Source organism: Sapajus apella, unplaced genomic scaffold (genome assembly GCF_009761245.1).
Source record: "Sapajus apella isolate SASKATOON/1434 unplaced genomic scaffold, GSC_monkey_1.0 scaffold13, whole genome shotgun sequence".
NCBI classification, from domain to species: Eukaryota; Metazoa; Chordata; class Mammalia; order Primates; family Cebidae; genus Sapajus; species Sapajus apella.
Window position 1 is genome coordinate 11,898,196 of NW_022436953.1, and position 24,792 is coordinate 11,922,987.

Sequence of the window (24,792 nt, forward strand, 5' to 3'; positions counted from 1 at the left end):
CAGGGGCTTAATTTAAGACATTCAGCTATTAAGTGATCAGTTTGGAATTTGAACACACATTTGATTGACTGACATCAACAGCCATCCATACCTATAACTTTCTGTCCAAGTAAGGGGTGGGGGAGATTTTAATTTAAACAGGCTAAGGGCAGCATTCATGCCCTTCATCACTTGACCACTGTGACCTTTTAAAAAACTCACTCAAGTTGTTGTTAAGACTCTGGATAGTGAAATCTCACCCTCTTACACACAGCCTCCTCTTCTCAGAATTGAATAACTAATGTTTTTTCAAGAAGGTGATGGACATTTAATAGAAGTTAGGAATAATCCATACAACTAACAATTGTCTAAGGATGTAACATCCTCATATAAGAAAAGGCTTATCAATGACTCCATTGGTAATTTCAAACATGATTCTAGAAACGATCTAGGAATGAAGATGCTATAATACTAGATTCAAAGCCTAAATGTATAAGTCAAAGATTTTACCACAGCCTTCCTCCTTCCTCTTCCTTTTTCCTGGAGTATTTGTTGCAGGCAGTTGAAGAGATCCAGGATGACAGAGGAAAAAGGCTTAGTGTGGTTGTAGCCTTAGATGATTTGGAGCTGAGTAAAAAAATGTAGTTGAGAAAAACGGCATGGCAAGATTTGGATCCCATCAAGGGAAGTGGCTGAGTGATGTCATGGTCCACCAGGATTTGGGGCTGAGTGAAGCAGGTGTTTGACACATTGTGTTCTTAAGCATTCAGTGTGCAGAAAGAACCCATCTATGTGAGGTGGCTTCCCTGGTGAGGAGTTGGTCAGTGAATCACTAACACACAAAGGCAATGTGCAAATAAGAAAACCAGTATATTGGGATATGGGAAGCCAGAATTCTCAGTTTCAGAGGAGGGAGTTATGAATAAAACATAGGGAACCTAGAATGAACCATAAATTGTTGGGATTGAATTGAAATTATTGATGCAACCTCATAATTTTCACTAATACAAGTAGATATAAAAATTAATATAGAAAATTTGTGTATGTGATATGAACACATAGTATTTCTAGCTCTGTTCATTGAAAGACCAGTGGCAACAGGTATATCTAGCTTTCAGATTACTTTTAGATATTATTTATTAAAATGAACTAAATCTCCTTGGAGAAAAGGCTTTAACACTGGGGCAATAAAATGTATTAGATAAAACTGAACATTATATTGTATCAATCAGCAAGAAGTATTCACAGAATAATGGTAAAGAATCAAAAAGCAATAGACATTAGCTTAAAAGAGTCTCCCACTAGTCAATTTGGATAATTTGAGTTTAAGAGTAAATAAGGATAAAAACAGATTACAAACCATTAAATGACATGAAAACCCATCAGTTCATATTGATATAAAAAACACGTAACTAAATAGGCCAGGTACAGTGGCTCATGATTATAATGCTATCACTTTGGGAGGTAAGGTGGGCAGATCACTTGAGCCCAGGAGTTTGAGATCAGCCTGAGCAACATGGTGAGACTCAGTCTCTACCAAAAATACAAAAAAGTTAGCTACCTGTGGTGGCACACACCTGTAACCCCAGCTACTTGGGAGGGTGAGGTTCGAGAATCAATTGAGCCTGGGGAAGTGAAGGTTGCAGTGAGCCGGGATTACACACTGCACTCCAGCCTGGGTGACAGAGGGAGACTCTGTCTCAAAATAAAAATATATAAGTAAATAAAACAAAACTATACTTTATATTAGAATGCCAAATAATAGACATAGGAGGAATTATGGTATTAGAAAAATATCCATCTGATAGCTTTCATAGTAATAATTGATGCAAGCCAAAACGATGAGAAAATGAAATGAGAAGAAAGATATTTAGCTAGTTGCAAGGTATATTTTCACAAGATATGTGTTAATTTCAAAAGGAAAATGTAAAAACTGTATAGAGGAGAAATCTGTTAGACACACCTGAACCAAATGGCAGCAGTGTTAGCAGCACTAACAATGGAACAAATCCATCCAGAATGGGGTCAGGCAGGTTTTAACAAGAGCACAGTCTTATTTCTATGAACATTTTGGACAAAAATATATGACCTTGATCCAACTATTATGACACCAAAACTAAACATGGAAAAATAATTGATAAAATGCTTGTAATCTTAAAAGACACCATGAAAGAAAAAAAAAAAACCTGAGAAATCATCCCAAATAGACTAAAAGAGATATGACAACTCTATTAAATGCATTGTCCTGGACTGGATCATTTCCGAAAATAAGAATATTCATAAAATTTGCCAAATCTTGAATAGAATTTATGGATTAGATGGTTGTATTGTATTAATGGCAATTTCTTGATTTTGAGGGTTTGCTAGGTATCTACAGGAGAATGTCCTGTGATGTAAGAAACACACACAAAAGCATTTAGGATAGTGAGGCATCATTTTGGTAACTTATTCTTACATGGTTTGAAAATATTGCACATACACTTGTATACTCATACATGGCGTACAGTAATCCCTTTTATCAGTGAGGAATACATTCCAAGCCCTTCAGTGGGGGCCTTAAACCAGGGATTTTACCAAACCCTATATATACTATGCTTTTTTGAACTGATAACTGAAAGGGCTACTAAGTGAATAATGAGCAGGTGGCGCATAGAACACGGATACACTGGACACAGACATGATTCACATCCTGGGTGGCACAGAGTGGAACTGCATCATGCTACTCAGAACATCATGCAATTTAAAACTTAAATTGTTTGTTTCTGGAATTTTTCATTTAATATTTTTGGCTTGCAGTTGACCACAGATAACAAAAGACAAAAAGTAAAAGCAGAACCATGGACCAGGGGTGTGGTGGGAGGGATTAGTATGTTTAAATAATTATAAAAGAAAAGATAGCAAATGTCAAGAATTGCCAAATCTAGGTGCAAAGTATAGGGATTGAAAAAAATTAAGGATTTTAAATCATTCTATTATAAAGACACATGCACACATATGTTCATTGCAGCACTGTTCACAATAGCAAAGTCTTGGAATCAACCCAAATGCCCATCAATGAAAGACTGGATAAAGAAAATGTGGCACATATATACTATGGAATATTATGCAGCCATAAAGAAGAGTGAGTTTATGTCCTTTGCAGGGACATGGATAAAGCTGGAAGCCGTCATTCTCAGCAAACTGACACAAGAACAGAAAATCAAACACTGCTTGTTCTCACTCATAAGTGAGTGTTGAACAATGAGAACACATGGACACAGGGAGGGGAACAGCACACACCAGGGCCTGCTGGGGGTTGGAAGGCTAGGGGAGGAATAGCAGGGGGTGGGGAATAGGGAAGGGATGGCATTAGGAGAAATGCCTAACGTAGATGACCGGGAGAAGGATGCAATAAACCATCATGGCACATGTATGCCTATATAACAAACGTGCACATTCTGCATATGTACCCCAGAACTTAAAGTACAATAAAAAAATTACTCTTGTAAATCTTCTATAACTTTGAAATTGTTTAAAAGTAAAAAGTAATACAAAAGTTTTCAACAGTGCTACCATATTGGTAATTTATACCTTTCTCATGGAGTAAAACACTCCATATCATGGGGCAAAACACTTCAGGAAAACAGCATTCTTGCTTTTCCTGACAAATCCCAGCTTCTTAGGACCAACCACTATTTTCTAAAAGACATTCAGATGGTAGATGATGCCTCGTTAAGAAAAAGCCCAGTTTTCTTCCTTTCTTGGTCAAGGTAGCAAAGCCACTACTCTGAGACTAACATGAGGTGGAAGTCATTTTCATTTATGTTCACAGGATGAGGACCATAAACACCTAGAATACAGAGTTAAGAAACTTGCTTAGAAACTTCATAAGGGATTTTGTACTGTTACTGCTACATAATTTAGCTATCTCAATGGATACTAGCCTAGCAGGAAATTCCTTGCAAAGTTCTTAATTCTGCTCTAACTCTCTGGCATTACCTCATTTTAACTTCACAAGTGTGTCTTAGCCAAGCATATATCTATTAATTAACCTTTAGAAAATAAAAGATCCTCCAACCTTTTTTAGTGAAATTATTTGGAGTCAAACCTATCTTCCTGAGGCTCTACTGAAATCTCTGGTCCAGTTTTACAACTGTGCTGTCCTCTTTATTCATTACCCCAAACCCCACCCATCCTATAAGCCTGGCGAAAACTCTTCAACACTTAAGGAATCCATCTCAAATTTCAACAACCATATTCTTTCTTGATTCTTATCTTATACACTTCACTTTAGAGTTAATTATTTACATCTTAAGTTTTCTACGAAGCTGAGACTACAAGCTTCTCAAAAGAGTACTGAGGTTTGCTCATCTCTGTGGGCTCCACCATGTTGAGAGAAGATACTGTAATACATAACTACTAATTCAGTGCCTTCTTGTTTAATCAAGAGAATAATGCAAAGCTCAATAATTTGGAAGTTGTGAAGGATAGATTATAGGGTGACCTCCGTGAAGCTTACATCTTAGTAATTCACACACTTGTGTAATTCTCTTCCCTTAAGTGTACTCAAGACCTGTTAACTTGATTCTACCTAATAGAATGTGGCACACACAACAGGGAATACATAGGTATGTATTCTTAAATATATTGTAAAAGATTAATGTATGTTTAAATAATTATAAAAGAAAAGATAGCAAATGTCAAGAATTGCCAAATCATAATGTCAGATGCTCTCACTGGCTGGCTTTGAGGAAGCAGGCGGCCATGCTGGGGAGGCTTTGAGACAAGAAGATGAGGTTGGCTTCTGGCCAAAATTCTAAAAAAACAAATGAGGTTCTCAGCCTAACAGTCGGCAAGAATTAAAAGCTGCCAACAATCTTGAGAATTTAGAAGCAAATCTTTTCCAAGTTGAGCCTCAGATAAGATCACAGCCTCATCTGATACCAAGATTGCAGTAAAAGGCTGTTAAAGTTGACCCTGTGTTTTTCCTTTCTACATTTCTTGTTACCTAATCTCCTTCATATGCTTATTTTAATCTATTTTCCTTTCCTTATTTCCCCTACCCCAAATAACAGTGGCTCATAAGGGCTAGCTTCTTTATAAAGCTTGCTTTGTCATAGGAACTAATTTTTTAGGTATAATTTTGAAGACGTGGTGGAGAATCTCTCCCTTCCTCTCTCCCTCCTCCCCCCACCCCCTGCCTCCCTCCCTCTCTCTCGGAATATCAAAGACTTTATACTTTTAACACACTTTTATGTCATTTAAAGTCTATACATCATGATATCATTGTCCACTTTTTTAGTTTGTCTATATGTTATGCCTTCTTTCTTCAGGAAAGCAAAATCTCCTGGCCTAAGTCTACAGTCCAGAAGAAAAAGTCCTGCATAAATATTTTATGGGTAAAAATTCAGAGACCAAGTGCCTTGAAATTATACAATGGTGTTGCCTAACCCACTCTTTGTGTGGGGACAAAAAAAATAGTCATGAAGTTAGCACCTAAACTTTCCAGATTCACAAGCACACATGCATATATACATATGCACATGCACACAGATGTACACTACAAGAAGACAGTCCCCAGATTTACATGTTGGCAAACAGAAAACCACTTCCCTTTATTAATGCATCAGAAAGTTCAAAAGACCCAATTCCCCACTCAGTGCAGCAAATTCAGACCCATGATGTGCATTAAGCCCTTGCCATATCATAAGATCAGAAATGTAGACCAGTGGAACAAAATAGAGAGACCAGAAATAAATCCACACATTTATGGTCAGGTGATTTTTGATAAAGTTCTCAAGAAGGCATAATGGGGAAAGGATAGTCTTTTCAATAAATGCTATTGGGGAAGCTACATATCCACATGCAGAAGAATTAAATTATACCAGCATGCCTCACTTTATATACAAATCAACTCAAAATGGGATGAAGACTTAAATGCAAGACTTGAGCTTGTAATACTAATAGAAGACACACAGGATAAAATTCCATGACATTGATTTTGGCATTGACATTTTGTATATAACCCCAAAATAAAGGCACACAAAATGAAAATAGACAAGTGGAATTTCATCAAACTAAACAGCTTTGGCACAGCAAAGAAAAAAATCAACAGAATGAAGAGCAACCTATAGAATGGGAGAGAAAATAACTGAGCATCATACATTGGATAAAGGGTTAAAATGTATAATGAATTCAACTCAATGGCAAGAAAATAAGTAAGCCACTGGACAACAAAACTGAAGACATTTACCAAAAGAAGACAGACAAATGGCCAAATATATGAAAAAAAATTTTTCAAGATCACATTATCAGGAAAATGTAAATAAAAATCACAGTGAGTTATCACCTCATTCCTGTTGAAATGGCTATTATCAAAAAGAAGAAAGATAACAAGTACTGGCAAGGATGTGGAAAAGAGGAAACCCTGATACAATGCTGGTGGATGTGTAAACTACTTGAGCCACTATAAATAACAGTACAAAGATTTCTCAAAAATTAAAAATAGACTTAACAAATAACCCAGGAATGTCACTCTTGGATATATATCCAAAAGAAGTGAAATCAGTATGTTGAAGAGTTATCTAAACTTCCACATTCATTGCAGCATCATTCACAATAGCCAAGGTATGAAATCCACATAAGTCCATCAGTGGATAAATGGATAAAGAAAAATGTGGTATGTATGCACAATGTGATGCTATTCAGGTTTAAAACATAAGGAAATCCTGCCACTTATAACAACATGAATGAACCTAGAGAACATTAGTTTAATAAGCCAGGCAAAGAAAAATACTGCATAATCTCAAATCTAAAAAAAAAGTTAAACTCATAGAAGCAGACAGTAGGATTGTGGTTACCAGAGGCTAGGGTGGTAAACTATTGGGGAGATGTTGGTCAAAGAATACATAATTTCTGTTAGACATGAGAAATAAGCTAAGAGATTTATCATACAACATGGTGACTGGACTTAATACCAATGTATTGTGTCCTTGAATCATTAAGAGATTAGATTTTAAGTGTAAAAAAAAATTTAAGGTAATACATATGTGAATGAAGTTAGTCATTCTACCACTTATACCTATTTCAAAACAGCATATGTATATAAATGCATATAATTTTATTTTTCAGTTAAAAAAATTGCTATAGGATATTTTGTGCTGAGGTCCTACTCTTCATAGACCTTGATCAAGAGATAGAGATGAGCTGGGAAAATTAGGAAGGATCACTTTTCCCTAAGATATTTTGCTCTATTGTACAAGGTGAGTGAGCCTGCTTCAGGTGTGCTGCTCAGACTCATCCCTGAGTCTCACAGTGCTATGGGATTCTCTTCTTGGTGTTAACAGAAAAAAACACAATATTGAGAATCTAGACAAGTCAGCCATTCTACTTGTGTTTCAGATAGAACGGCATGTGTTTCTCTATGGTAAGATAAAATGATATAATGTCATTGTGGCTGGTAAACTGTACAAGAGTAGACACATACAGAGATTGGTGTTCATGCTAATTACCACGCATGAGCACTGACAAGGTACTAGCACTATCCTGGACACATAATCCAATTAGTTTATCTTTCCTAAAACATGATGAGAATAATATTGTCAACATATTATACTTGAGAAAACTGAAGCACAGAGAAAGTGGATATTTAAACCATCCCCAGATTCAGTATATACTAGAACCATACCTCACATTCATCTCTATCTGGCCTCCAAATTCACATTCCATAAATAGTCCATTTCTTCCTACTCTTATCTGCCTTTCAGAGTTTATTCTTATATGTTAAGAAAAGCCATTTAAATTTTTAAAAAATATTCAGCAAGGTGTTGGTAATGAAATCAGTATCTCCCTGCCTGAGTCTTCCTGACAATTCATAAACTAACACTGTGACCATGAACATCTTATTGGTGTGCTGCCAAGAACGAAGCTCATAACTTGCTAAGATGGAGGAGTCAGGACATATGAGGGAGCAGTAATGTTGACTAAGGAGGTGCCAATTTTACAGAGTCCCTTCTTGGACTCTAACAACTCCCCTTAATGCTTTCCCATTCTTCAGCTTCCAAGGTATAGGGGTGAGGAAGGAATTACTTAACATAAGCCACTGCACCTGCCTCCTGAAAAGATGATGCTTATAAACTTCAGGCTGGGTCCTCATAAAACAAATAAAATGAGACCATGACTCCCCCACGAGGTCTAAGGAGCAGATCTTAAAGTATTTGAGACACACATAAAAGTGTTCCAAGGAAACGTTCTTTTCTGCCCAAAAGCTGCATTCTCTGAAATGAGATGATTATGCCTCTTATAAGACATAAATGAGTGTATGTGCATGAGCACACCATGTACAAGCACCTCAACTTTAGCTTGGAAAGGAGAAAGGACTACCAAGCCATGTCTCCCAGAGTATGAATATAGCAGAATCAGGAAGAAAAGCATGGAGCTCGAGGGGCAAAGGGAATGTCTGAGCCTGACAAACTGAAATTCCAACTCTAGCTCATTTGTATATTAATAGTAAAATTGCCTTTTTTTTTTTTTTTTTTTTTTTTTTTTTTGAGGCGGAATCTCATTCTGTTGCCAGGCTAGAGTGCAGTGAGGAGATCTTGGCTCACTGCAACCTATGCCTCCCGGGTTCAAGCGATTCTCTTGCCTCAGCCTGCCAAGTAGGGACAACAGGTGTGTGCCACCACACCCAGCTAATTTTTCTATTTCTAGCAGAGATGGGGTTTCACCATGTTGGCCAGGATGGTCTCCATCTCTTGACCTGGTGATCCACCTGTCTTGGCCTCCCAAAGTGCTGGGATTACAGGCATGAGCCACCATGCCTGGCCTCCCTCCGATTCTTCATTTCCCATCTATAAAAATAAGGATACAAAGTACCAGCCTCCTCAGGATGTTTTCTTGAGTAGTTAAGTAAGAAAATGCATGTTAAAAAAGGAAAAACATTGAGCACATTGCCTGGGACAGAATGAGCCCTCCACAAATGCTTTTCTTAGACTGTGTGAGTTCCTAGATTCTGAATGAAGAGACTGGCTTTTTTAAGTGTGAAAGGAGGAAGTGAGAAAAAACTGATCCAAAGGAGTGCTCCAAAAGGGAAAATTTGATAAGGTACTATTGTGTACACATTGAAGCTCAAGGAGAGGTAATTGTGTGCTGGCACATCTGGGCACTGCTTGGGCTAGAAGGGCGTGGAGATTCAACATTGCTGCTGGGGGACCCAGAGCCTTTTTGAACACTTCTGAGACTTTGAAGATGATAAATTTAAAAAGAATAAAAAGAAAGAAAAGGAGGACAGAAAGAGAAAAATCAGAGTCCAGAAATACGCAAGAGTTTATTCAGTCATCTATCAGTAACTGAGATACCATAAAAGGGAAATTAAAAAGAAAAGCTGACATGAAAGCATATCCAGCTTCTGCAAAAACTAACCGGTAACTATGCACAAGCTAAATACCTTCCTTGGGCCTCAATATTCAAGACATATTTATGTGTGTGACTGGTTGTTTTCTGAAATCCCTTGAAGCTCTGAATTTTTTAAGCTTTGAATCTAACCACAAGCAAAGCTTAATGATGTCCATGGTTTTACTGAACATGATACACAAATATATTTCATCAAATATATATCAAATAAAAATAGCATGGGATTGCAAGGAATATGTGTTCTCCAGCCAACTTCAATTATATACTATTTTTATATAGAAAAGAGTTCAACACACTACTGAAGATAACTTGGTGATTGGAGACTGTCCCAGGGCAACTGTGGGGTCCACAAGCTGAAGATGGCAGGGCCTCAGGAGGGAAGAAGCCTGGGTCACTGAACCCACCCAAAGGAGAGTCACCCCCCATCCAGAAACACTTGCATTGAATTAGGACAAAGTGGCTCCATCAAAAATCCATGGAAATTTAAGACTTGGCCAGTTCCACCTGGCTTCTTGTGTGTTCTCACAGGTGAAATCTAGGTGTTTCCTGTAACATCATCACTGAGACCCTCAGTCCTCTGTCCCTACCTCCCTGCCTGCATTGATCAAACACAAAGGGGACAGAGAACCTGCAGAAAATGGAGATCCCATGTCCTGTGCAGACAACGTCAGGCTTCCCTTTAGATCAGGAGAATGAACTTCAACTAGGGATGCCCTTTACTGAAGTGCACCTCACTGTTCTGCCCTGGCATGCTCATGTGCAGGGTACAGCTGAGGCATGGCACCACTCTGGTCTTCTAAGTTTGCTTCAGGGACGGGTGTAGCCTAGAGTGGCCTGAGCTTCAGATGGATCTCTGGTCATCCTTAGCCCTCTCTGCTTCCCCAAACGTTCTATATCACTTGCTATTAATAGTTGTACACTGAGTAGAGCAAGTTAGACGGAATTGTTTCATTGAACAGGGATGGCCACTCTCTCCCTGGCCCAGCTGATGATCTGTCCTAGCGGCCAGGAACATGTTTACATTAGAAATGGACCACGCCACAGGCCTCTGTGTGGGATGGTCAACGTGGACCACGAGACACTGGCATTCAAAGGCAGAGCTTCCTGCTTTTTTAACCAGGGAAGGCTGGCTAAGTGCCAAAAAAAAAAAAAAAAAAAAATCTCGAAACTACTCCTGGAGCTTTTCTGTGGTATTCTCATGGTGATATCTGAGACAGGTTCCAGTTCTCTTTGGGTTTCCCTGGGAGATCCTGGTAAGAACTGCTGTGGTTGTTTTTATAATAGAGCCGACATATGTTCAGAAGGGGGAACGAGCTAGTCAAGATGTTTTCTGCCAAGGTTGAAGTGTATTAAAATCAGGGAGAAGATCGGGCTAGTTATATAAGCCCGTGGAGCCATAAAGCCTTCCACCTGTGGTAGAAGCCAGTCCTCTGAAGTTCCAAACTGGAGAAGGTGGATGAGGAAGAGTGAAAAGGAGGCGGGGCAGAATAGGGAGGGGGAAAGGAGAACAGGAAGGGTGAGGGAGGGATCTTAGTCAAGCAAGGGTGAATCTGGCCCATTGTGTCTTTTCCCTGTGTCTATTTGTCTGAGGCACCATTCCCTTCATACCCATCAACTGACAACTAATACGATCTCTTCTCTCCTATATTTGAAAGACAGGACAACAAATTTTTCTGTTATAATGTCTGCTTACTCTATATGTGTGTGTGTCTATATATCTTTACACACACATATATATTATCACAGGAATAAAGACTGAACACGTTTTCTTCCTCTACCTTTCCCACTCCTCCTTCCCTCCCTCCCCCTCATAGGAATAATGGTAGAGGGATCATTATAGTACAACTCAATACACAATAAAAAGTCAGTTTCAGAGTCAGGGGAAGTAGATGTAGGAGAGTTATCTAAAGCAGTTTCACTGGTCTTAACCGCTCCCTCACTCACACAGATGAAGGAAATGAGGCTGAGAAGGCAAATGGTTTTCAAGGACTGTGGTCAATCAACAACAGCTGCCCCTGATCTCTGAATCCCCTAGTCCGGCAATTAGCCCCTCTTCCTCTTAGGCAGTCTGTAACCCCAACGCAAAGGAGTCAGGGAGTGAAACAGACATCTTTCCCCACATCGGCACCTGCGTCTGAACCACATACCTCCTCGTGAGCAGATTTCGGTTAAATTAAAAATAATTTTCAAAAAATGCTTGTTGGATTTTCTTTGACTTTGCTCCTTTCTTTGTCCTTGTAGGCTCCATTCTTGCTCTTTGGAGCATAATAAACTCTGACCTGATGACAACACTGACCACAGGGTTTATGTGATCCTTTAAAAAAAAAGTCCCTGCCGACTTTTATCATGTAAATCTGGAACAGGCACTAAATGATCCATTTCCTGGTTTTTAGCGAAGGTTCATTCATTCATTCTAGCAGACAAAATCAAAGTGTGCCAAATGACTTTTTAGGTAAGCAAGTCTATACCCTGAGGAGGGGTCAGATGAGTGCACGAGCTATATAACGATGATCCTATTACCAGCAAGTCAGACACAATGTGGTATGTTGCAGGTGTTGCAGATTGAATATGCTAAAAGAAGACCCTAAGATGGAACTGGGCTTGAATAATATTTTTTAGGTATCAACACCTGTGAAAGAGAGGTTTTGAAAGCAGATTAAATCACAAAGAATATCTGAACAGTGATTCAGGCTTCACAAACTCTCTGTCACCCCCAAGAGAGCTCTAAGGGTATGTAGCCCATCTGAGTTTCCCCCAGAGCTCTTTGCTATCTCCAACAAGATCAATCAGTTGGTATGCACCATTGTGGGGGAACATGCAGCTCACTACAGCTGAGGCTGACCATGAAGGAGCTAGCAGCTCGAGACTGCCAGTGACAGCGTTTCTAGTGACCAAACAACATGTTCTTCCCAGAAGAAGGATTTGATGCATCTCCCACAGGAGTTTTAAGGAAGGGAAAATTACACATCCAGAAATAAAACTGGGGCACCAAGAAGGGGAGGAAGTTGAAGACAAAGGTGGGGCAGTGTGAGAGAAGAAAATAAATGTGGTTTTGAGTTCAAGAGTTAGGATAAAGTACACAGTCTGGAAGGATATTCTTCCTACTCAATACCAAATTTTTTGTTTTTGTTAACACTACAAGCCTAAGTATAAGGCGTCTCCTCTTAGGCTTTCACCATAGATTTTAATATTCTCGTTAAAGTATTTCCACACCTGTGCCTTATCTTTCTTACCACGTTCCCCTGTGATGAATCCACTTTTTATTATTTCCCGTTTGAGAGAGAACATAGCATGGACAGAAAGGTGCCTTGACTTGCTCAAGTCTCTCAATGAGTTGGTGAGAAACCCCGGCTTTAACCCAGACCTGTTGGGCCCCCATACAGAACATTTTAACTGAATCATGATACATTAGGGTTCTCTCAGAGGGACAGAACTAATAGGAGATATATATATACATATGTATACATACATATATTAAGGGGAGTTTGTTAAGTATTAACTTACATGATCACAAGGTCCCACAATAGGCCGTCTGCAAGCTGAAGAGCAAGGAGAGCCAGTCCGAGTCCCAAAACTGAAGAACTTAGAGTCTGATGATCGAGGGCAGGAAGGATCCAGCATCAGAGAACAATGCAGGCTGGGAAGCTGGGCCTGTCTTGTTGCTTCACGTTTTTCTGCCTGCTTTATTTGCTGGCAACTGATTAAATGGTACCCAGCTGGGTGGGTCTGCCCTCCTCAGCCCACTGACTCAAATGTCAATCTCCTTTGGCCACACCCTCACAGACACACCCAGGATCAATATTGCATCCTTTAATTCAATAAAGTTGACATTCAATATTAATCATCAAAAGTCCACCCCTTATCAACTTGAACCCACACATATCTTCCGAGGTCCTACATAATCCTCAAATAATGACAATGTCATAATTACACCTGACATAATAAAACCATCCTTGGTACAACTGGAAATACACCAATCCCCAACCCAAATACTATTACATAAAATTAGCTATACTTATATGCTGATATGAAGTCAATAAATCTTATGTCACATGATGAAAGAAAAGGAAAAACAATGAAGATATTTTCTTAGTACAAGTGTACACATGCACAAACATATTTTTAACAAAAGAAGGGGGAAATACTCATGACAATTACAGTCCTCGTTTCTGCAGCTGGTCATGTGGTTCTAGCTGGTATTGATGACTACCTTCTCGTACTGTCCCTGTATTCCCTTTGCCTTCAGCAAGCACCTCAGCAGGTTGTAGGTCTTTTTCCAGTGAAGTGACCCAAACCTTCATTCCTGAGGGGTCTGGGTCATTTGTAGTCCTGCCTGGATTGGGCTGTTGTAGTTTCTCACTGACCTTAATCACAGGGCATGGTAATACTAAGGGATGCCCTAATGGATCTCCTATATTCCATGCATTCTCTTCCTTGCCTCGGTTGTGGGGTAGCACACTGTTTTTATCTTGATAGCCTGGGTCAATCACCACAGTCAACACTGTAACTTCCTTCTTAGACTGTTGACTTAAAGGTAGGAGGAGCCCAAAGTGTCCAGGTAGCAACCTTAACTTCCATTTTAATGGACTCATTGTTGTGGCTCCTGGTGGCAGCATTCCTCCCTCTGAAACTAAGACCTCTAGACCAGCAGAACGTAATGTGAGAACAGAAAGCAAAATTTTGCTCCTGGATCCCTAGGGGTGATGGTGAGTGGTATCACTTCCGCCTCCAACCCTTCATTCCAAGACCTGTGAATCCTGGCTATGAGAGAAACAGTATTATCTACTGGACTCTGATGCAGAGCATACATGTCCATCTGAAAAACTTTGCCCAGCCCTGCAAAGTATTTTCACCTAGTTGGAATTGTAATTGTGACCTCAAAAGGCAATTCTGCCATTCTATTGATCTAGCTGCTTCAGGATGATGGGGAACATGGTAAGACCAGTGAATTCCATGTGCATTTAGGAGCCCACTGCCACAATTCTTTAGCTGTAAAGTGAGTGCCTTGGTCAGAGGCAATGCTGTGTGGAATACCATGATGGTGGATAAGGCATTTCATGAGTCCACAGATGGTAGGCTTGGCAGAAGCACTGCATGCAGGATAGGTGAACCCATATCTGGTGTAAGGGTCTTTTCCAGTGAGGACAAACTGTTTCCCTTTGCATGATAGAAGAGGTCAAAGATAATTAACCTGCTGCCAGGTACCAGGCTGATCACCCTGAGGAATGGTGTCATACTGAGGGCTCAATGTTGGTCACTGCTGCTGGCAAACTGGGGTGGCTGGGGAAAGAGGCTGAGTGTTGTCCACAGAATGGATCATCACATCCACTTGATTATTAAACTCCTCCTCCACTGAGGTCACCAACTGGTGAGGACTCATATGGAATACCAATATCTTTACAATTTTTGACCAGTCAGAGAGGGCCATCCACATACCTCTTCCCCAGCTTTCTTTGTCACCAACTTTCCAATTATGCTTCTTCCAAGTCCCTGACCATTGTTGTGGCTCCTGGTGGCAACATTCCTCCCTCTGAAACTAAGACTTCTAGACCAGCAGAATGTAATGTTGTGAGAACAGAAAGCAAAATTTTGCTCATGGATCCCTAGGGGTGATGGTGAGTGGTATCACTTCCGCTTCCACCCCTTGATTCCAAGACCTGTGAATCTTGGCTATGGAAGAAACTATTATATACTGGACTCTGATGCAGAGCATACATGTCCTTCTGGAAAACTTTGCCCCAGCCCTGCAAAGTATTGTCACCTAGTTGGCACTGTAGTTGTGGCAGTGGGCTCTTAAATGCACATGGAATCCAGCCAAGCCATTGGCTATAGCCCACCAATCAGTGTATAATTATACATCTGGCCATTTCTCTCCTTCCATGCAAAGTACACAGCCAGGTGCACTGCATGAAGTCTGTCCACTGGGAAGATTTCCCTTCTCCGCTGTCCTTCAGGGATGTCCTTAGAAAAGGGCTGCAGTGCTGCAACTGTCCACTTTCTGGTGGTGCCTGCCTATTGTGCAGAACCATCTGTAAACCAGGCCCTAGTCTTCTCTTTCTCTGTCAACTGATCATAGGGAATTCCCCATGAGGCCACGGTGGAGGCTGGGGAAAAGAAGGGACTGTGGCAGGAATGGAGACATGGGCATTTGAGCCACTTTCTCATGTGCTTACTTGTGCTTCCAGGACCTGCTCGAGCCCAATCATGTATATACTACTTCCATCTCATGATGGAATGCTGCTGTGCATAATCCACTTTACAACTAGATACGTCAGAAAACACATAGTTCATGATAGGCAGTTCAGGTTGCATGGTGACTTGATGACCCATAGTCAGTCAAACGTGCAGTTTCCACCAAAGCCTAGTAAAGGGCCAAGAGCCTTCTCTCAAAAGGAGAGTGCTTACCTGCAGAAGATGTCAGGGCCTTGCTCCAAAATCCTAGAGGCCTCCACTGTGATTCACCCATAGGAGCCTGTCAAAGACCCCACACAGCATCCCTATCTGCCACTGACACCTCAAGCACCACTGCATCTGCTGAGTCATATGACCCAAGTGGCAGGGCAGCTTGTATAGCAGTGTGGACCTGTTGCAGAGTCTTCTGTTCTGGACTCCACTCCTGATACCAAAATATGTATTAGTTGGAGTTCTCTTAGAGGGACAGAACTAATTGGAGATATATATATATATATATATATATATATATATTTAATAAACTTGTATATATATATGTATATACACTCATATATATATAAACTCATATACATATACTCACATATATATATAAACTCATATATATATATATGTGTGTGTGTGTGTGTGTGTGTGTGTGTGTGTGTGTGAGTTTATTAAGTATTAACTTACAGGATCAAAAGGTCCCCTCACAGGCTGTCTGCAAGTTGAGGAGAAAGGAGAGCCAGTCTGAGTCCCAAAACTGAAGAACTTAGAGTCTGGGTTCTAGGACAGGAAGCATTTAGCACAGGAGACAGATGTAGGCTGGGAGGCTAGGCCCATCTCATTGCTCACATTTTTCTGCCTGCTTTATATTCACTGGGGGCTGATTAGATGGTGTCCACCTGATTAAGGATGGGTCTGCTTTCCCAGCCCATTGACTCAAATGCTAATCTCCTTTGGAAACACAATCACAGACACACCTAGGATCAATATTGCATCCTTCAATCCAATCAAGTTGACAGTCAAGATTAACCATCACACATGATAAATGACCATCAACATCAGTATCATAGCCATTTAGCCCATCTCTGAAAGCACCAAGCCATGGTGTGAGGCAGAACATTGGCTTTGAGGCATTTTTTAAATTTCTTTTTTTAATATACATTTTATTGCACTTTAGGTTCTGGGGTACATGTGAAGAACATGCAGGATTGTTGCATAGGTACATACACGGCAATGCGGTTTGCTGCCTCTATCCCCATCACTTATATCTGGCATTTCTCCCCATGTTATCCCTCCCCAACTCCCTACCTGCCCCTATCCCTCCCGTAGTCCCCCCAACAGAGCCCAGTGTGTGATGTTCCCATCCCTGTGTCCATGTGTTGTCATTGTTCAACACCCACCTATGAGTAAGAACATTCGGTGTTTGATTTTCTGTTCTTGGGTCAGTTTGCTGAGAATTATGGTTTCCAGCTTCATCTGTGTCCCTACAAAGGACACAAACTCATCGTTTTTTATGGCTGCATAGTATTCCATGGTGTATATGTGCCACATTTTCCCTGTCCAGTCTATCATCAATGGCCATTTGGGTTAGTTCCAAGTCTTTGCTATTGTAAACAGTGCTACAATGAACATATGTGTTCATGTGTCTTTATAATAGAATGATTTATAATCCTTTGGATATATACCCAGTAAGGGGATTGCTGGGTCAAATGGAATTTCTATTTCTAGGTCCTTGAGGAATCGCCACACTGTCTTCCACAATGGTTGAACTAATCTACACTCCCAGCAATAGTGTAAAAGTGTTCCTATTTTTTTACATCCTCTCCAGCATCTGTCATCTCCAGATTTTTCAATGATCGCAATTCTAACTGGCTTGAGATGTATCTCAATGTGGTTTTGATTAGCATTTCTCTAATAACCAGTGATGATGAGCATTTTTCATATGTTTGTTGGCCTCTTATAAGTCTTCTTTTGAAAAAAGTGCCGGTTCATATCCTGTGCCCACTTTTGAACGGGTTTGTTTTTTTTCTTGTATATCTGTTTTAGTTCTTTGTAGATTCTGGATATTAGCCCTTTGTCAGATGGGTAGATTGCAAAAATTTTTTCCCATTCTGTTGGTTGCCAGTTCACTCTAATGATTGTTTCTTTTGCTGTGCAGAAGCTCTGGAGTTTAATTAGATCCTATTTGTTTATTTTGGCTTTTGTTTCCAATGCTTTTGGTATTTTAGTCATGAAGTCCTTGCCTATGCCTATGTCCTGAATGGTTTTGCCTAGGTTTTCTTTCAGTGTTTTTATGGGCTTTGCGGCATTAATTCCATGTCTATCATATACCCCAGACATCTTCTGGAGGGCAACCAACTGTGAATCTCCTCTTGTCTTCTGAACCAGCTTCATTTCACCAAACATATATTGAGAAGCTACCATATGCAGGGGAGAGTTTGTACTTCTTGTACTTCTTTTCTTAAAGCTTCTCTCCTATCCAGCCCCATGATAACATTTCTGCTTCTGAGGATGTACCGTGTTGGCTTCTTTGCAGGGAGTTAGGTCTTTTAACAGCTGTGCAAGTAGATATAGTAGATATGTCAGGATATTTTTCCACAGACACTGATGGTTTATTTATAGAGCCCCATTAACTTCTCGTTAAGATGCCAGAGAGAGGAAAGAAGAATTGAGAAAAGCCAGAAGACAAGGTAGAGAAGAAGAAAGAGTAACAATTAAAATGTGAGGGCAGAGAGGTGCAGAAATGCCCAGAAACATCCTCAGTCAGCTCCATGAAAACAGGAGCCCCATCTATTATGTCTGTTCTGTCTTCTTAGTTCTTTGAACATCATCTGACAGATAACTATCTTATGGATAAATAAAGTTAAAAAGAAGTAGGCACTATCAGAGTTTTTAAAAAATAAAACAAAAACAACTTCAACTGTATAAGTCTGTTTTCATGCTGCTGATAAAGACATGCCCAAGACTGGGTTATTTACAAAAAAAGAGGCTTAATGGACTCACAGTTCCACGGGGCTGGGGAGGCCTCACAATCATGGTGGAAGGCAAAAGGCACATCTTACATGGCAGCAGACAAGAGAGAATGAGAACCAAGTGAAAGGAGTTTCCCCTTATAAAAACCAACAGATCTCTCCTGAGACTTATCACCATTACGAGAACAGTATGGAAACCAAACCTATGATTAAATTATTTCATAATTGAATGTCTCTTAATTGAAGAGAGAGAGTCTGGATCTCTCCCAAAACGTGGGAATTATGGGAGCTACAGTTCAAGATGAGGTTTGGGTGGGGACGCAACCAAACCATATCATCAACTAACTACATTCTACAAAATATAGACATTTTACACTATTATTTCCTGTTTTAAAAAAAATAAGCATCTAAGATTTGAATTTAAAGACACAGATCAGTACGTGGGAGCCGTAGTTACAGGCAGCCAAGGCTGTGCACACTAGGGGAGAAAGAAGACTGGAAAGACATCCCAGTTGCATTTTTACCCAGTGGGTATGACTTTTTCAATAAATTCACACTTCCAGGGACAAGGCTTTTCCGAGGGCCAAAAGCCTCAGTAAAATTTGCATTTCCATATAGTTCTATTAAAAAATGAGCAGAATGTATTCTGTGGCCTTATTTTATTAATTTTTATTTTATTTTTAAAGCACAATCAGTGATTTTGAAGACCGGGGGCTACAGTTGTCTTCTGAGGTTAATATTTTAAAAAGTAAATCATTAAACGTAATTTAACCACATCCAGTTATGTTCTTCAGACCGAAGAAGGGTTTTATTCTACTAATTATCCCATGGTTTTCATGGCTTGGGTCTCTTCCATGAACCACTTAAGTATGGAAGCAGGCAACCAAACACTCTTCACAAAACAGGAAACTGTATTTGCCATCACTCATGTCAAATGGCCAATTAGGTTTCTAGACAGATCTCAGAGCCATGTGTTATGGTAATGAACAAAATAAGTATAAGATGTTAGATCATTACAGTATTTCATGCATTAACCTTCAAATTAACCCTGCATTAAACACTCACAACCTTTTCTGGGTTGAAATCTAATGTCACTTGTTTTACCATGACTCATAATTACCGAAGTCAGCTTCCATTCAATGTGATTCGTTCCTTGGCCCTAGAACCCACCAGTCGATGGTACCTCCGTATCAACCAGTGACTTGGTGACAGATGGCTGGACTGTGACTCAGGAAGTATACAGAGGACCCTTTATTTCAGTGGCTGCAAATAATTGGCAATATTCATTCACCTGCAGCTATTTAACAGTCACGAAATCTACAACTACCTGTCCCATAATTTTCACTGAGCATTTTTTCCTGCCTCTCTTCTTTTCACTGTTTTGTTAATCCATCTGATGGGTGTTGGGCATCTATCGTATGCCAGAAAGTGTTCCAGGTGGTGGAACAGAGTGACAAAGATATTCACAGTCCTTGGCTGTGCAGTGTTTATGTTGCAGGAGGATAAGTGGAAAAGGAAGAGACAGACATTCAAATAGAAGAAGGAGGAGGGGGAGGAAGAGGAGAAAGAAAGGGAGGAAGAGAGGGAGGAGGAGAAATACAAATGTTATATAATCCGTGACAATAATTTTTAATCAGGTACCATTATTTAATTACTTTAAACTTCTTTAAATTTATTTATTTGGTGACCGTTACACACTCAGCGTTTGCAAATGGTAGTTTGAGAAATTCACCCAACATTCCTAGGAAGTGGTTACTGTTCCCTTTTATAGATGAGGAGCCTGAATTTAGGAATATGATAAAATAATAATAACAACAATGGTAACAACAATGTTAATGAAATTTAAGATATACTGAGCTTTGACAAGCATTTACTCACGGTTTTATTCAACCTTATGATAGTCCTATGAGGTACTTTTATCCCCATTTTACAGTTGAAGAATGGAAGCCTGGAGAGTTCAGCAACTCTCCTGAGCCTACAAAGCTATCCATTAAGAAAGCCAGACTACAAATCCAATCAAACTCTCTCCAAAGTCTTTATTCTAAGCACATATGAGAAAAGTAAATCTCATAAAGATTAGATCTTGCCTTATAATCCACAAGTGGAAGAAGAGTTGAATCCATACCCAGACTCCAAACTCCATGTTCTCCTTCTTACCCAGGAAAGATTAATCTTCTCCAAATTCTAGGCTACATTCCAAAGATATTTTTATTTTGATCACTATTAAACTGAATATCCCCAGTGTGAAGCCTTATCTCAGGGCAAAAAGTAGACAATAGATAAAGCAGCAGGTATGGCTGTCACCTGCCTTGGTCCTCTCACACAAAGGGCAGCCTTTCCTCTCTTCTTTGCCAACCTCTGAGTCTCCTTGTCTCTCAGCTCCTCCTCTTCTGCACAGCCTTCTTCCACTTTAGTGCATGACTGGGCACTTCCTACTCACACCCCCTCAGCTCTTACCAGCTCCTGGGGCACCACATCCATCTGTGATTGCATGTGCTGTTCTGGCAATGCTCCTAGATCATGTGCGTGTGCATGCATGCAAATGAATATGGAGCTCTTCTCCTGACGGTAAGGAGATAAGCATAAAGAGTGAAAGCGGCAGGTGATAGAAAAGGACACAAAGATGTATCATGGTGACAGAAGATGGGGAAGTCTTCAGAGCCACGGAACAAGGGCCTTGCAGAAGCATAAGATGCTGAGAAATGTTTTCCTGTTAATTGTGCTACGAATCTTATCAATTATATCAGAAATTTTAGTTTTGAATTCCTTTATTTATCCTGTAAGGAAATATACAGAAGTAGAAAAAATAGAGAGAGTAGAAAGCAAATTTTCCAAAGGTCACATAGTGAATAAGTGGAGGAGTCAGGGTTTAAACTGCATTGCTCCATCATTAACATATGTTTTCTATACTAATATTTTCCACTGCAGCAAATATGACAGAAGAGTTACTGAGACTGAGGAGTGAGTAAGGGCCTCCCTCATTGGTAACTAAGGCAGGTGATCCTATAAGTCACTATTTAGGCCAGAATCCTTTTGAGATGAAAGCAAGTACTCTTAATAATATGCCAAGACAACAGGTATAAAGGGGATGTTCGGTCTCCCTACTAAGATGGAACTGGTAACTGAAAATTCAGTCCTAGTAGAACACTGAGGTAGAAGGCAGATAGCAGTGAACTAAAGAGATAAGAAGAGATTTTAAAAAGTAGAAAATAAGAGCAGATTATGCTACTTAAAAAATAATTGCTGGACACGAGAGGAATGATACTGAAAAGCAATTTACGAGGACACCAAGTCTGGCTTAACTGTGAGCTTGGTGATGGCAGAGACCATGTGCTGTATCTCTAATATCTCCTGCAGAGCCTGAAATCTAGAGCTACTTACTACATACATTTTAACTAAATAGCAGAGAGTCAGAAATTGCTCTTATATAGCAGAAGAATGCTGAGGATAATTGTAGGAAAAAGCGTGGATATTATAAAGATTAGTTAAAAATAATAATGAGAGAGATGATAAATAGCATAGGAGGGATTGGTGGTAAATGGCCTTAAGAGTCCAAGTGAGATAGGTGTTTCTATTTGAAGGAAAAAAGGTAACTCTTCTTTTAGTGAAGTAATAACATCATGCTATAATGATTACGTGACATACAGATAGGAGATAATTTTTCATCAGTGGTCAGGGCCGAATGATAGCAAGATACACTGAATATTTTCAGAGAATATTTACTGCATATAATTCATTCCTGAAACCCTAAACAGGCGTCACCTAAAGAAGCTGAATCCTTTCTACTGAACACCTCGGTGTGGTGGGTAACTAGCTGTGTAGAGCCAAAGCAGACAAAATTTCCTTGGACTGGGTTTCTAGCAATATGGGTATTCTCTATTTGGCCAGGACTTGCTGAGTGCCCTTGAATAATCCCTTTCCCCTTGCAGCCCCAAATGTGATTTGGAACCAGATTATAAGTTTCCATAGGACTGAAGGATCCATGCTAAGACAATGACCAAGTTTTCAATAAAATGATAAAAATTGGAAAAAAAGAGTTTGGTTTTCCACAGGTCTAAATTTACTCCATTTAATAACAATGCTTATTCTGAATCATGTGTTTCCATGGTTTTTTTTTTCTTTTTATGAAATCCATCTCCAACAGCTGGATGTCTGATGTCAGTGTTTCATCTTTTAGGGACCTGACTTGAGAAATTTATTTTCCATATTATATACTTTCTTGAAATTTACATAGATTTTACAACAGCTGGATCTGGAGCCTACTGAGCTGGAGCACCTCTAGGGTTCTGGGCTCTGTGATTTCCTTGACAAAACTTGAGATTCTGAACTTCCTTTGATGGCTGAGTTTTGAACGGAGAAGAGGCTGCAGACTCTTACTGATGCTCATGGAAGTCCTAACAGCCGAATAATTGATACTCTTGATTGGGAGAGTGTGAATGAATAGTTTTGGGGATAAACATCCTAAATAGAGGTATCCACCTCATAAAAGTAATAAATTATTTACATTTACCTATACAACAGGCTAGATAAAGTCCTCCAATGCCCTTAAGGAACAACCTGAATGTGTGTCATGGGAGTGGACACGTGACTGTCTAGGAGAAAAGAAAATAGAGAATGACAGAAAAGAGTAAAACACTGTGAGTTAAAGTTTGAGCCAATGAGTTCAGGCTTGATGTGCCAGTGGAATGATGCAATGAGCAGCATAGCCTGAGGTTATCAAGACCTCACATACTAGACAGATGCACATACCAGACAGAGACATAATTATCCTAAATAAATTCCCTGAAGTAGATATAATTGGTTCAGGCTGGAAGCAAGATAGCTTTTGTTGCTGCAAAACTAATTTTTGGGCTAGGTTTTGCTTTGGTCTTTAGCAGCTTACATACAGCACCTGGCTGTGGAAGCCATAATGAGACAGAACCTTCAGGGAAAGGAATAATTGAAACATTTCCCAGGATGCATAGTTTAAGAAATGACTGTCTGATGAAGGAATGGAATCTATAATGGGATGTTTCATCAAGATATATTCAAACAGGGGACCTCATGTATTCAGAAAAACTTCCCCAGGAGAGTTCAGTGACATACACAATAAAACCCCCTTGAAGAAAAGACATCATTGTAAAATTTCACATTCTAAATAAGTTCAACTTGAGGCCCATTTAAAAAAAAAAAGGAGTTTGTGGAAAGAAGCAACTGCACTCTAAATGGGTAAGTCTCCTTGTACAACTGAAATATGATCCAATGTATACAGAACTTTGTTAGTCTGATCAGGCTGCCACAACAAGGTAACCACAGACTGGATGGCTGAAACAAGAGAACTTTGTTGTCTCAGAGTTTTGGAGCTAGAAGTCCAAGATCAAGTTTCCAGCTGATTTGGTTTCTGATGAGGGCTCTCCCGCTGACTTACATACATGGAACGATGCAAGTGACCCACTTTCCTCACTAAAAGTTTTTGAAACAGCTTTCCAGGGGCAGTAGTTGACAATGCCGATTCATCCACACTCTCCCTCACTTTGCTCCATAGTCATCAGTGCTACAGACCAGGAAATTATTTCTCACATCTCTTGTGACAAGAGAAGAATGGGCCATGCTGGAAAAATAGACTGGTAGAATCCAAGATATGAAACTAAACAAACCTGCTGAAGGAGGGAGCAGCACAAAAAGACGGTAGCAAAGCAGTGGTGTGGAAAGTGAGTTGAGATGTGATGGTCCAGGCAGAGTCACTCTCACAGAGTACAGCAAAAAGAGTCTCTTTCACCAAGAGAAACGAATATGAACTTGTGTCAGCTTAGGATGAGAGTAATATGGAGAGTCAAGCAGACAACTGGCTCCAAAATGTGCAACTGTGGCTAGCCCCAGGGGTAGCACTTCAGGTAAGAGAAAAGTAAGAGGAAGAAAACTGACATTCAGTAAACATCTAATTTTTACAAGGCACTCTTTATAATGTATTGAATTTGCTTTTCATAATACTACAAGACAGTATTTCAGACCATTTAAGCTACTTTTAACAGAGAAAACAGATGAAGTTCAGAAAAGCCAAAGAATCTGCCTACATTAGTTTCTCCAGAGAAAAAGAACGAATAGAATAGAATAGAATAACAGTAGGGTAGAATAGAATAGAATAGAATAGAATAGAATAGAATAGAACAGAATAGAATAGGCTAGGCTAGGGTAGGGTAGGGTAGGGTAGGATAGGATAGAATAGAACAGAACAGAACAGAACAGAAGAGGAGAATAGAAGAATAGAATAGAATAGAATAAATAGAATAGAATAGAA